The sequence below is a fragment of the Limulus polyphemus genome, unplaced genomic scaffold (genome assembly GCF_000517525.1).
Source record: "Limulus polyphemus unplaced genomic scaffold, Limulus_polyphemus-2.1.2 Scaffold1056, whole genome shotgun sequence".
Lineage (NCBI taxonomy): Eukaryota > Metazoa > Arthropoda > Merostomata > Xiphosura > Limulidae > Limulus > Limulus polyphemus.
The window spans coordinates 60,037-67,603 of NW_013666666.1; the positions used below are offsets into that span (position 1 = coordinate 60,037).

The 7,567-nt window shown below is 34.4% G+C and overlaps 1 protein-coding gene across 1 annotated transcript in view; it reads right to left on the minus strand.

Annotated features, from left to right (window-relative positions):
• The window catches only part of LOC111083006 (paired box pox-neuro protein-like), a 30,122-nt gene extending 23,182 nt beyond the window's left edge, over window positions 1-6,940 (minus strand). Inside the window, exon 1 of the mRNA XM_022388997.1 lies at window positions 6,856-6,940. The gene's annotated coding sequence lies outside the window, so the exon portion shown is untranslated. The remainder of the gene's footprint in view (window positions 1-6,855) is intronic.
• Window positions 6,941-7,567: the final 627 nt, after the last annotated feature.

Here is a 7,567-nt window from a genome sequence, read left to right on the forward strand (position 1 = left end):
AGTCTTCACACTATAGAGATTACAGGCATATCATAAACACTATTTATATACAGTGTTTCTTCTTCTTGTCAAACGTTCACTTAGGCCTATTCAATTACTTTAAAATTTCAGTTGACAAGTTGAACTATTTTCTCTTTATTACTATCGTACTAGTATTCCGTGTGTGATTCACTTACAGTTGTGGCGCAAATTACCGTAATTCGTTTGGTCTTCTTTTTTTTGAGTATCGTCTGTTCCTTTTGTCAAAGTGTACCCATGCTGATTCAATTACTTTAGAACCATGCTTTGACGGAATAAAATTATACTTTTTTTTATACTGTTACTTTCACTCTAACATATTAAACATTAGGCCTATCACCTTTGCAGTACTTAATTTCACACAACTGTATTCTCTTTTGCTATTATCTGTCTATTGTTGTCTGTCTACTGCTTCCCGCTCGTCTCACGCTATTTATATCTTTATTATATAATCGGCTGGCCACTTTTTGTATTCTCAACACCAATTAGTTATTAACAAAACCTTCTACAATCATCTGCTTTTAACTCTTATTATAATAAAACTTAAAAGTAATTGAAACATTCATTCACAAATATAAATTAATCACTAATATTTAAACCAAACAGTCTTTTATATGATGACAGAAACACTTTGTCATACTGAGTAACAACACACTATACAGTTGCATTGGTAATATCTAGAGCTTTACTATTATAAACACTTTGTCATACTGAGTAATAACACTCTCTACAGTTGCAGTTAGTACTACCTAGATCTCTACTATTAGAAACACTTTGTCATGCTGCATATTCTACAGTTTTATTTGGTATTACCCAGATCTCTACTGTTAGAAACACTTTGTCATACTGAGTAACAACACCTTCAACAGTTGCAGTTGGTACTACCCAGGTCTCTACTATCAGAAACACGTTGTCATACTGAATAACAACACCCTTTCCAGTTGCTATTGGTACTACCTAGATCTTTACTGTTAGAAACACTTTGTCATACTGGGTAACAACACCTTCAACAGTTGCAGTTGGTACTACCCAGGTCTCTACTATCAGAAACACTTTGTCATACTGAATAACAACACCCTTTCCAGTTGCTATTGGTACTACTGGGTCTTTACTATTAGAAACACTTTTGAATTCTGAGTAATAACACCCTCTACAGTTGTATGTGGTACCACTTAGATTTCTACTGTTAGAAACACATTGCCATACTGAGTAACAACACCCTCTACAGTTTTCGTTGGTACTACCTAGAGCTCTACTATTAGAAATAGTTTATCATGCTGAGTAACAACCCTCTCTACAGTTGCAGTTGGTACTATCCAGATCTCTACTATTAGAAACACTTTGCCATACTGAATAACAACACCCTTTCCAGTTGCAATTGGTACTACCTGGGTCTTTACTATTAGAAACACTTTTGAATTCTGAATAACAACACCCTCTACAGTTGTATGTGGTACCACTTAGATCTCTACTGTTAGAAACACTTTGTGATGCTGAGTAACAACACCTTCTACAGTTGTATTTGGTACAATCTAGGTCTCTATTGTTAGAAATACTTTCTCATACTGAGTAATAAGACCCTCTACAGTTGTATGTGGTACCACTTAGGTTTCTACTGTTAGAAACACATTGCCATATTGAGTAACAACACCCTCTACAGTTTTCGTTGGTACTTCCTAGAGCTCTACTATTAGAAATAGTTTATCATGCTGAGTAACAACCCTCTCTACAGTTGCAGTTGGTACTATCCAGATCTCTACTATTAGAAACACTTTGCCATACTGAGTAACAACGCCCTTTCCAGTTGCAATTGGTACTACCTGGGTCTTTACTATTAGAAACACTTTGACAACTTTTTGATAATTTTTCAGAAAGTAAGCACTTTAGTTTATGAAGAGTTTGAAGAAAGGGTGTGAAATATTTTAATGTTTCGATATTATCATTCTGTGGAATAATGGAGGTTATATGGAGATGGGAGATGTAACCTAGCATTTCTTATGTCTGATCAAGATACGAAAAGAACAATCGCTTGATCTTTTCTGTGATTGCCATGATTATGATGATGGGTTTGAATGTATCTGTACAAGTTACATCATTTATTTGAGAGGTATAATGGCATAATTCTGCCTGTTAGAAGCTGAAGTAAGTTAATGGCAAGACGAAGATATTGTACGCTGATAATTAACTCGATATCCAGTGTGGTGACATATTGTGGTTGTATAATCTGAGGTAGAAGAAAGGGGAATATTTAATGTTAATTTCTATTGGCAAACTCCATGTCGTTTTGAGATTCTTCGTTGTAACTAGCTTTAGAAATGTGGCACAGAGAGATGGCAGACAAAACTGTGGCCAATTGTATGAAGAACGTTAAACAAAAAGATTAGTAACGAAGAAGAATTATCCCTAGATATGACACCTGTCCCCATTCAGATTCTCCGAGACTGAAGCCTTGAAAAAGGAAATGAACCAAAGTTCCCAGTTCCGAAGAAACTATCAGAAATCATGACTCAGGAGACAAAGTGATTATACAATTGGCGAATATCCCTAGTGACGACGTTAATCCGTATCCCTGGTGACCAAAGATAATGGAAGAGACGGGCTTGGCATATTTGGTTCCTGAACAAGTTATTAAATTATAAAGTGTAATGATTATAAGCATTTTTCAACGGACTTCGCAAATGGGGTAGGGGAAAAGTTATGCAGTAGAGTTCCATAATTATTTTTAATTTTCCTTTTTTTCGGTATAAGTATAAAATGTTTGTTAATTGTAGTGTTAAATGGGGTTAATAGGCGTTACATTATAGTGATAGGTTAGGGCTGTTTTGGGAAGAAGAATGGTATAATATATCTTAGAAACCAAATATTTGACCATACAAGTAAGATGTATATAATATTTATGGAACCGAGAGAGTCTTTGTTTATAAATAATTCGCTGTAAAGCATTCTGATTCTGTTTAAAATCACATTCAACTTAACAGTAAGATTTTACATTTTATTTAATTTTTTGAATTTGTAAGTAAGTTACATAGCCAAGAGAAACTAGACATATGTGTAATTATTTTAAAACCTGGATGAACTGAATTTCAGGGAGTTTTTTTTTTCAAAACTTACAGTACCCGAGTTGTTGCAGTGTAATGATATCTCTAATAAATTATCAGGTTATCATGTGTCAATAAATCAGTGAACCATCTGTTAATACTTAAAAAATCGAGTTAGCTGAGGGGCCGTTTCAAAGAAATACTAATTTGTCAGGACCTTGAAATAATTCGTTGTCATAAGTATTTTCAATAAAGATTTGATTTTATTTGCTAACTTCTGAATTCCATAGACGTAAAAGACCAACATGCAATGCGCCGGAAGCAAAATAGATTTGTTTTGTTTTTTTAGCGCAAACCTACACATTGGACTATCTATGCTCTATCTGCCGCAGGGAATCAAACTCCGGGTTTAAACGTTGTAAGTCAGTAGACTTACCGCTGTCCGTGAGAGAAAAGGAAGAGAAGGTATGCGCTAATATACAAAAAGTAATACTAATACGAAAATTCTCCGGATCGTAATATGATTATGTATAATAAAAATCGTTTTGATACTTTCACGTAGATGAAAGATTAGTGTACGGTATCTGTTGTAGATTATACATACTGTACAGATGTTGAAAGATTAGTGTACAGTATCTGTTGTAGATTATACATACTGTGCAGATGTTGAAAGATTAGTGTACAGTATCTGTTGTAGATTATACATACTGTACAGATGTTGAAAGATTAGTGTACAGTATCTGTTGTAGATTATACATATTGTACAGATGTTGAAAGATTAGTGTACAGTATCTGTTGTAGATTATACATATTGTACAGATGTTGAAAGATTAGTGTACAGTATCTGTTGTAGATTATACATATTGTACAGATGTTGAAAGATTAGTGTACAGTATCTGTTGTAGATTATACATATTGTACAGATGTTGATCAGATGTGAAATAATTAATTTTATCTTTCTTTACCGCTAAGGTATTGGTACTTTTGCTCATGAGCCCCCCAGTGGCACAGCGGTATGTCTGCGGGCTTACAACGCTAGAAACCGGGTTTCGATACCCGTGGTGGGCATAACAGAGATAGCCCATTGTGTAGCTTTGTGCTTAACTTCAAACAAACAAACAATCTTGCTCATGAAATACTGGTGCGAGTTTGTTCTTTTAATAAACGAAATGGAAGACATAGTATTAAACAACAGACATATAATAATACTTGAAATTCTGTAAAGTAAAAATTAAATGTTTTCTACGAAAGAAAATCAACAACATATAATTGATGAAATATATACAAATAATTGAATTATCTGTATAAATTTTACCTAAATATATCATATATTATTTCTGATCATTAGTATTTGGTATTTTCGGTCTGAATGGCATCTTGTGTGACGCCTGAGTTAAACGGCAAAGTCACTGACCCTAAAGTCCAGACATTGTCATCAAATAATTTGAACTGAGCGCAAAACGTTAGCAGCACTCACCGCCTACAAGGCTACTCTTAATCAAATTGCGTCATTGGCTTTCACAGCAACAGTACCTATGAGTTTGGTAATGAGCACCATGTTCCAGCCTTGGACCTTCCGATCCTCAATCCGGAATGTTACCTGGCCCTTTGATTATTAGTAAGTGGTGTGAAATAGGTAAGTGCGTAGAAATAAAAACAGGTCACTAATATGTAAGTCGCTGACTTAAATGGATTAAACAAGAACCAGAAGACTAAAGATGATTCTTAAGAGTTCATACGGAATAAAACTTATGAGAAAATCATCAGTTTATCAGTTACTGCCATCTTTCCGGTTTACATTTTCATCTTCTGATTGCAGTTATATGCATGCTAATAAAGATCCTCTGTAAAAATACACTGAAAAACTGGTTGTTTTATCTGATTTCTGTTTTATGTCTAAAATAGAATTATACCTCAATATCAATGTGAAAGCGATTCGATTATTATGAAGGCAAAACCCACGCAAATAAATTTGATCTTCCAAAAATATACTAAACACTCTGACAATGAGTTCTGACTAACTTATTAGTTATAAATGCACATACGCACGCTTAAAGCTCGAAATAAATTGATAGTTATGACTTTTGTGAATATTCTCTGTGTTGTTGATTATTACAAGAGACAGCCAGAATTGATTACCTCTAACAATGTAGAACCTCTCTTAGTTAAGATTCTATCAGGTTTTGTTAATCGTTTGATACATGTAGACAGAAAATATGCTCTACATTAGAATACATTAAATATCTGTTGATTATACTTCCTATAATCACTTCTGTGTTAAACAGCTTCAATAAAATTGAAGTTAGAAATCATGTGTTGTTGAGTATTATATCGAACATTGCATACAATCAAACATATCTAACGGGTTTTGTAAAAATACAGAGGTAACCGTAAGTATGCAATATAAGTGAACTTTCAAAAAGACTCGAGTAAATTGATATGGTATAATTTAAAACTGTCAATACATATTACATTAATTTGAATAATTTAAGTCGATTTTCTCGTACAATTTAAACTTTTAAACATTATAATCAAACATTGTTTATTCGCCAATTTCTGGAAACTTAAAAGACATATGATGCTCTTTGGCAAATACAATAATGGCAATTAAAAGACACTACTAAGATGGATTATTTACGTGTTGTTTGAAATAACACTTTTCAGCGTCTTGTTTTTTTTTAATCTAACCAATTAAGGATTATCAATGAAGAATGGTCTTGCCAAAAACAAACAAACAAACAAACAAAGATTTATCAAGCCTCTTAACAGTCCACCAAAAAAGTGGTGAAATAAATCGTTACAAGTTTACAACAACAAAATGCTCTAACAGAAGTGTAAACGCATGGTCTCACAGTTTGTCGTATACGGGCACTAATATTTGGTGTATTCGTGCAGTCAGAGGTTGTACAACTTTTTCTAACACGGAAACCTTTAAAGTAAAACATAGTTTCCCGATTGGACCACATCACGTGCTTAATGAAGGCTGAGGTGATACAAGTTGTTTTCCAATCCTAAAAAATGATGGTCGGTTAGTTGGAATTGTTGAAAAGTACTGTATATAAAACTCAGTCGATTGGAGGGTTTCTTTTTCTCCATCTCGCTAAATTTGGAATTGAAATCCAAGAGATTCTTGTGGAGAAAATCAAATGACATGCAACAGAAAAAGCAGCAACTAATAAACCCACAAATATTGATTTAGTTAATATGGATGATGAGCCTTGAAAGTGAGAACCAAGAAGTGTGACATCCTAGTAGTTGAAGCATAGTTAAAAAGTACCTTAAAACTATAAGTAACAGTTGAATTAGCAGTTAACACTTTAGCTCAGTTGATAAAAGCGCTTGTTTTTTGTCTAGTCAAAAGCAGCAGTATCATTTGCTCCCATTTTCTCACTGCACACTTTAAAACATCTGCATCATTATTATTATGAGGCAAAGTTTCTTTTTCGTCAACTAAAAATATTTAAAATCAACAAATTTAAAACTGACAGCCAGTTTGTGTATAGGATTGTCAAACGTATTATTCAATGAGTAACGTGGCTGTTATAATCTATATATTATCTTTCTGTTCATAATTTTCAGGTTTAGAAAGATCCCATTAACCTGTTAACTTTGAGTTCGTGAATTTTGTTGAACAAGAGCATCGATCCTAACTTCTTTACAGAAAATAAAAAAATGAGTAATTTGTTATGAATCAACACAAACTCAACTTAATCGGTTTATAGAATTCGATCAAGTACCCACCCCTATTTTTTAAAACGCTGATTTAAAGTGTTTCTCTAATAAATAAAGAAATAATCACCTGGTAAAAGTAGATGTTTCAGCTGTCCTCTAGTAATACCTCAGATCTTATTTTCAGTTCTTCACCTCGTGCATGCTTAAACCCCGTTTTCCTGCTGTTATTATACCAAAGCAGCCTTTTATCACGACTTGTGAATCCCAGGCGAGCAGGACACGTTCATTGGCTAGCGCAACAATTACAGCTTTCACACGAACCTATGAGGATCATAGAATATAAATCCGCTCCAGAGTTTTCACCAATCGTAAACCACCATGTGAAACAGAGAGCACGCTGGCATGTTCCGCCTCTTCACGTGCTCTGTGTCCAGGATGTCCGGGCCGGAATGTTCCACTGCTACGGCAAATTCTTAGGCAGTATTAATATGAATTTTTAATACGGGAATTAGAAACCACGCTCGCCTTGATTACCTTATAGTTCGTTACGTAGTCACGCAATCATCGCGAGTTAAGCCCTGGATTTTCGAACAAAACGGAAGAGCAGTCTCTTCCGTCCAAAACACACCTGCCTCTTGTCGTCACCCTTGATGTCCGTATTGTAGCCGTAAAGTAACTTAATCAAAAAAGGATTCAAGATTTAGTAACGCCCATTCACCAGGCAAATTTTCTCCTCCTAACTAGAACCTATAAATACTTGCCGTGAAGTACCGAATGTTTAGCTTTGTTTCGTATTACCTTTAGACTGTCACGAGGGGCGTTTCTCTAATGTTTGTGTC